Genomic DNA, 7051 nt, shown 5'->3' with positions numbered 1-7051 from the left:
TCTCTTGAATCACTTTCACCTTCTACATAGCTTGATGGGCCAAATCTGGTCCTATTAACCCTGCTTCACCAACTTCAAACCATCCAATAGGAGATCTGCATCTTCTCCCATAAAGAGCTTCATAAGGAGCCATTTGGATGCTCGAGTGGTAACTATTGTTGTAAGCAAACTCAATGAGAGGTAGGTGATCATCCCAATTTCCTTTGAAATCAATCACACAATCCCTCAACATATATTCTCAGGTATGAATAGTGCGCTCTGCTTTCCCGTCTGTCTGAGGATGAAAGACAGTACTTAAGTTCACCTTTGAACCCAAGCCTTTTTGGAATGACTTCCAAAACTGTGCAGTAAATTGCGCACCTCTGTCTGAAATAATGGAGACTGGAACCCAATGAAGTCTTACCATTTCTTGAAGATACAACTTAGCATAGTCTTCTGCCGAATGAGTAGTCTTTATTGGCTAAAAGTGGGCTGATTTTGTCATTTTGTTGACAATCACCCAAATAGAATCATGTTGCCTGCGAGACCTTGGTAAACCTGTGATGAAGTCCATATTAATCATTCCCATTTCCATTCTGGAAGTTCTATATTCTGAGCCAAACCACCGAGCCTTTGGTGCTCTACTTTAACTTGTTGACAATTTAGGCACTCAACAACAAATTCTGTAATGCCCTTCTTCATACTATTCCACCAATACACCTCTCTCAAATCACGATACATCTTTATGGAACCCGGATGAATGGAATATCTAGAGCTATGAGCCTCGTTCATGATCCTCTCTTGGAGTCCATCCACCATTGGTACACACAATCTACCTTGATATCTCAATACGTCATCACCCCCTTGTTGAAAAGCTAATACTTTTTTCTTATGAACATTTTCCTTCAATTCAAGAAAAATGGGCTCTTGGTCTTGCTATTCTTTCACTTTTGACACTAATGAAAATTCAGCCCCATTCATCACCACTACTCCTCCTTTTGTGGAATCCATTAGTCGGACTCCTAAGCGTGCAAGTCTATGCACATCTTTCGCTTACTCTCTCTTTTCCTCCTCAACATGGGCAGTACTACCCATAGATAACCTGCTTAAAACATCAGCAACAACATTAACCTTACCTGGGTGGTAAAGAATACTCATGTCATAATCCTTGAGTAATTCTAACCACTTTTTTTGTTTGAGATTAAGCTCTTTCTGAGTGAACAAATATTGAAGACTCTTGTGATCAATGAATACATAAACATGAACACCATTCAAAAAATGACGCCATATCTTCAAAGCAAATACTACGGCAGCCAACTCTAGGTCATGGGTTGGGCAATTCTGCTCATGAACTTTCAACAATCTGGAGGCATAAGTTATAACTTTGCCATTCTGTATTAAAACGCAACCCAAACCAAATCTAGATGCATCGCAGTACACCACAAAACCTTGAGTACCCTCTGGTAAAGTTAACACTGGGCAGTAGTCAACCTCTTTTTCAATTCCTAAAAGTTTTTCTCACAAGCTTCAGACCATTGAAACTTCACTGTATTCTGAGTCAACTTGGTTAAAGGAGACAAAATGGATGAGAACCCTTCTACAAACCTTCTATAATAGCCATCCAAACCCAAGAAACTCCTAATATCAGTTGGAGATGTGGGTCTAGGCCAATTCTGCACTGCCTTAATCTTTTGGGTCTCAACTCTAATTCCATCACCGGAAACTGTGTGGCCCAAGAACGCCACAGACTCAAGCCAAAACTCACATTTAGAGAACTTAGCATATAATTCCTTATCTTTCAAAGTCTTCTGAAGAACTATTCTAAGATGGCTAACATGATCTTCTTCATTCCTTGAATAGATTAGTATGTCATCAATGAAGACGCTAACAAACATATCTAAATAAGGTTTGAAAACTCTATTCATAAGGTCCATGAACGCTGTAGGTGCATTAGTTAAATCGAACGACATGACCAGAAACTTATAATGACCATAACGGGTCCTGAATGCAGTCTTGGGAATATCACATTCCCTTACTTTCAACCGATGGTAGCCAGATTTGAGGTCTATTTTTGAAAAACAAGAAGAACCCTGAAGCTGATCGAAAAGATCGTTAATTCTTGGAAGATGATACTTATTCTTGATAGTAACCTTGTTCAACTGGCGATAATCTATACATATTCTAAGGGAACCATCCTTCTTCCTCACAAATAAGACCAGAGCTACCCAATGAGAGACACTTGGTCGAATAAACCCTTACTCTAAAAGATCTTTCAACTGCTCTTTTAACTCTTTCAACTCTGTTGGTGCCATCCTATATGGCGGAATAGAGGTAGGACGGGTATATGGAAGAACATCTATACCGAAGTCTATCTCTCTCAGGAGGGACTCCGGGTAGATCATCTGGAAAGACTTCTAGAAACTATTTAACTATAGGAACTGACTGAATGTGAGGTATCTCAACACTAGAGTCATTAACTCGGACTAAGTGATAAACACACCCCTTGGAAACTAACTTTCTCGTCTTAAGGTATGAAATAAAATGACTCTTAGGCACTGTTGAATTGCTCTTCAACTCTATAACTGGCTCACTGGAAACTAAAACTTGACTACTCGAGTTCTACAATCTATTGATGCATAACATGCATGAAGCCAGTCCATACCTAGGATGATATCAAAATCTACCATGTCTAACTCAACTAAATCAGCCATGGTACTCTTGTGATTGACGGAAATGGAACAATCATGATTGACTCTTTCTGCTAGAATAGACTCACCAGAAACACTGAAGGCTCAAGAAATTGCTCAGAAAGAACATCAAAATTGAAGACTTGGATCATACCAGTGACAACATCTGACGAATCCTCTTGCTCTCGGCAACTAATGATAGCATAAAGACGGTTTCCTTCTTCATCTGCCCTTGAAGTAGCTCATCTAGATGCATCTCTATCTGGTGGAGCAACTGAAGAAGACTAGGTTTCATTGCCTCTATTACCATTACTCTGTCTGCTCTTAGGACACTCTCTCATAAAATGACAATTCTGGGCACACTTGAAACAACTAGTGGAGCCATCATGACACACCCCTGAGTGGATCCTACCACACTTAGCACATACATGAGTTTTAGTACCCCCTTGTGCCTTACTACCTTACGAATGCGCATGTCTAGCTGTATAGTTCGGAGAATCCTAACTATTGTTCTCACATTTGTTCCTTGGTACAGGTGCACTAGCAGATGATGGAGCAGATCCTTTCTGCTTATATTGGAAAGAAGACCGGTTCACATTACTCTTTTGCTGCCTGGATTCATTTCCTGATTTCTTAGCCCTCTTATTCTCAAACTCTTCTCTATCCTTCAGCTTGTGCTTCTTAACTTGTTGCACATGGATCATCAGCATTGCTATGCCCATGTCACCTATTAGCATGGTTGCCTTACTTTTCTTATTTGACAGATGAGGCAACCCAACAACGAATAAACTTATCCTGCTCCTCATGTCAGCAACCATATCTTTGCTTCTCTTACCTCACGAGGAAAGAAAAGCCCCATGAAAGTACTCTTAAAACAGTCCAACTCACAATCGGTTACGTGTGAGCATAAGTTAGAAAGAAACTTTTTAGAGATAAAACTCTAACGCACAAAATGAGTATGAAAGAAGTAAAGGAATTTCCAAAATGTTGCAGCCTCCTAATTATAGATGTGGCGTGCTTCATACCGATAACTAGGACTCTACAGACATGGCTTCATAGACTCCCTAGGACTCCTGAACTCGGTGCTCTGATACTAAGTTTGTCACTCCCCAAGCCTACACCTTGGGCGGGACTGGTACTCGAGAACCATTGCTGGCCCCAAGCGAACCCTTGGCCTGGCTTACTTATTCAGCGGAAGACATAACTCATGAAGAAAAATACTTTTAAAGTAAACTGAACTGCTCAATAAACACTTAGAATGTATCAAGATAACATTCACTGGCCAATAGTGGCAACTCAAGTCTCAACCATTAAAACTGGAAATAGAAACTCAATAACTAACATCTGACTGTCTATGAAGACTCTAAAACAACTGATATGGATGTCGAACCCCACGACATCCTAATGAACTAATAAAATAACTGAAAGCAATAAAAGGAGTCCTCCGGAATGCAATGAGGCTCACCAGCTGACTCTGGAGTGCTCACTAGATCAACGATACGCTGGATGCGGATCCTAGTTACCTGTGTCTGCATCATAATAAGATGCAGGCCAACTGGCATCAGTACATTGAATGTATGAGTGTGCGAGTTGGAATGCTAAACATAACATAGGCTTGAAAAGAATCTGAAGAACTTACCTGGCTCAACTCAACTCAACATAACTAAACTCATTTCAATATAAAGCAGTTTAAAACAAGTGCAATATAAAGAAATGCAAAGATACATTTAACTCTGAAATGTATGTAAAAATCAATAAACTGTGTATATAAGAATACAATTACTTTTGTGGGAGTTACTCTAACCGACAACCATCACGTAAGAGTTATTGTGATGATATAACGTTTTGTCTCACGCTGCCAGTGCCGTCCTATACATTGCCAAGGGTATAGAACCTGAACTACTAAGTAGATCCATTAGTCTATGCTAAAAAGCACTAAAGGAATCATCTAAAAATATGACCCTTTTCTACCCATGATGGCTACATGGTTTATGGGGGCTGTGAGTTGTCTGAACTCTCCCCCATATCGGTGCTCAATACTACTCCCAAAAATATAATATTAGCTCTTATGTTTAAAAACATACTTCTTTCTGTGATTTGAGATTAGTGCTCAAAAAACATAGCTCAAAGGCTATCTTGGAAATCAAATTTTCCTATCTTGCTTCATTTAGAAAGCGATTACTCTTTACTGAAAACTAGCCCGAAGGCTCTTTGGAAATCAAGGTTTTCTTTCTTGTTTAAATGTGAAAACATTTTAAACCCTTTGGGAATACATAGTCCCCATATACTTTTGAAGAAATGAACTTCAAACTTTACTCTTTAATCTTTACCCAACTTGAACTTTAAGTCTTAAATGAAGTTAAAACATTTGGGAAAGACTTTTTGAAAACTTTAAAGAACTTCTCTTGACTTACTTCTTAACTTCTAACTTGACTCTTAACTTTCCTTGAATTGAATTATGGATTCAAGGATTGTTAATTGTGATAGGAAAGATCTCATGATGTTTAGGAATGATTTTAGATTGCTAAACATGAGAAAAGATCAAGAAATCACTGTTTGAGGGTGGGTCCGCGATGCGGAGAAGTATTTAAATTTTTGGTTCGAAAACAACTTTTGAGGCAAAACAGTCCATGACCACTCCGTTTCGCGAAATGAATTTTCCCAAATCTGGGGAGCAGGTCCGCGACGCGGAGGCACTGCCCAGATTTGCTCGACGAAATTTCTTTTTGGTTTTTCAGCTCTAAACCCTCTAAACTCCATTGGTTCTTTCCCCAAACACTTAGAATCATCTATACCCTTAAACAACATCATATTCCACTCGAAAACACAACTAAAAACGTGAATCAATCTCAAGAAAATTCCAACAACACAACCCACAAGGATTCAAACGAACTTCATCAAGAATTCTAAGGGATTTACTTTCAAATAAATATACTTTGCTGAAATTGAATCAAGTTGGGCACGTGGGTGAACTAAACCAACGCTATGTGATCTCACATACCTTGTAGGGATCACCCCCGAAGAAATCAACAAGTTAAACTCGACGATCTTGACGAATCTTGCTTCTTTTCTCCTTTCTCCTCTTCTTTTCTCTTCTCTCTAAGCCCTAGCGTATTTTCATAAAAGCGTAAACTGATCTAATTCTGATTAGACCCTAACTTAATTACCAAAAAATATATATATATATATATATAATAGGGCAAGGAAAAGACCAAACTACCCTTTCAAAATCCAGATTGGACTTTCCTTATTCCAACATCCCAACTTCCAAAGGGCATAACTTACTCATATTAACTTGGAATTGCGCAAAATCAGTGGCGTTGGAAAGATCATTCCAAGATATTTCCTACCATATCTTGAAGTACCTCTAACTCATCCTGAGATAGAAGTTATGGCCGTTTGAAGTTGGCCAAAACTCAACTTATTCTAACTTAACAAAATTTCCAGATTTTCATTCTTTCCAAAAATGAATATTTCCAATTATTAGCAAAGTATATTGATTTGAAAGTAAATCCCTTGAATTCTTGATGAAGTTCGTCGTTCTTGAAGGTTTAGCTGGTGGATTTCGACAAGGGTTGATCCCTAAAGAGGTATGTGATTCTTTCATAGCGCTCGGTTCGTTCACCCACGCGCCAAGCATGTTTATTTCAGCGAAGTTTGTTCTATAAAGTTGAAAGTTGATGAATCTTGAATGGAGTTCTTGAATTTGTTTTCCGTTCTTGAATTGGGCTGAATTGAGAAGTTTCTGAGATCTTTGAGTCGAGTTTTAAAGTCGTTTTGAGTTAGGTTCATGGTTACATATGCTGGGTATCTGAATTTAAAGAAGAATTGAGAAGACTAGTCGAATTTAGGTGAATTGGGACTAGAAAACGAAAGAAGGAAAATGTCGGGCGAATCTGGGTAGTGGGGCCGCGTCGCGGACCTGCTCCTCAGATTTCAAAAAAATCTCTTCGCGGAGCGGAGGGGTCACAAACCGTTCTGACTCAAAAAGTATTTTTGCGACCAAAATTTAGCTACCTCTCCGTGTCGCGGACCCATCCTTAGATAGTGATTTTTTTAAATCTTTTCTCATGTTTACCTATCTAAAATCATTCCTAAACATCATGAGATCTTTCCTATCATAAAACACAATCCTTGAATCCATAATTCAATTAAAGGAAAGTTAAGAGTCAAGTCAAGAGAAGTTAAGAGTCAAGTCAAAAGAAGTTAAGAGTCAAGTCAAGAGAAGTTCATAAAGTTTTCCAAAAGTCTTTTACAAATGATTTAACTTTGTTTTAAGACTTGAATTTTGAGTTCAGTAAAGATTAAGTTGAAGTTCATTTCTTCAAAACTATATGGGGACTATGTATTCCCAAAGAGTTTAAAAATGTTTTCACATTTGAACA

Source organism: Solanum tuberosum, unplaced genomic scaffold (assembly GCF_000226075.1).
Source record: "Solanum tuberosum cultivar DM 1-3 516 R44 unplaced genomic scaffold, SolTub_3.0 scf00219, whole genome shotgun sequence".
Taxonomy (NCBI): domain Eukaryota; kingdom Viridiplantae; phylum Streptophyta; class Magnoliopsida; order Solanales; family Solanaceae; genus Solanum; species Solanum tuberosum.
This window is presented reverse-complemented; position numbering follows the sequence as displayed.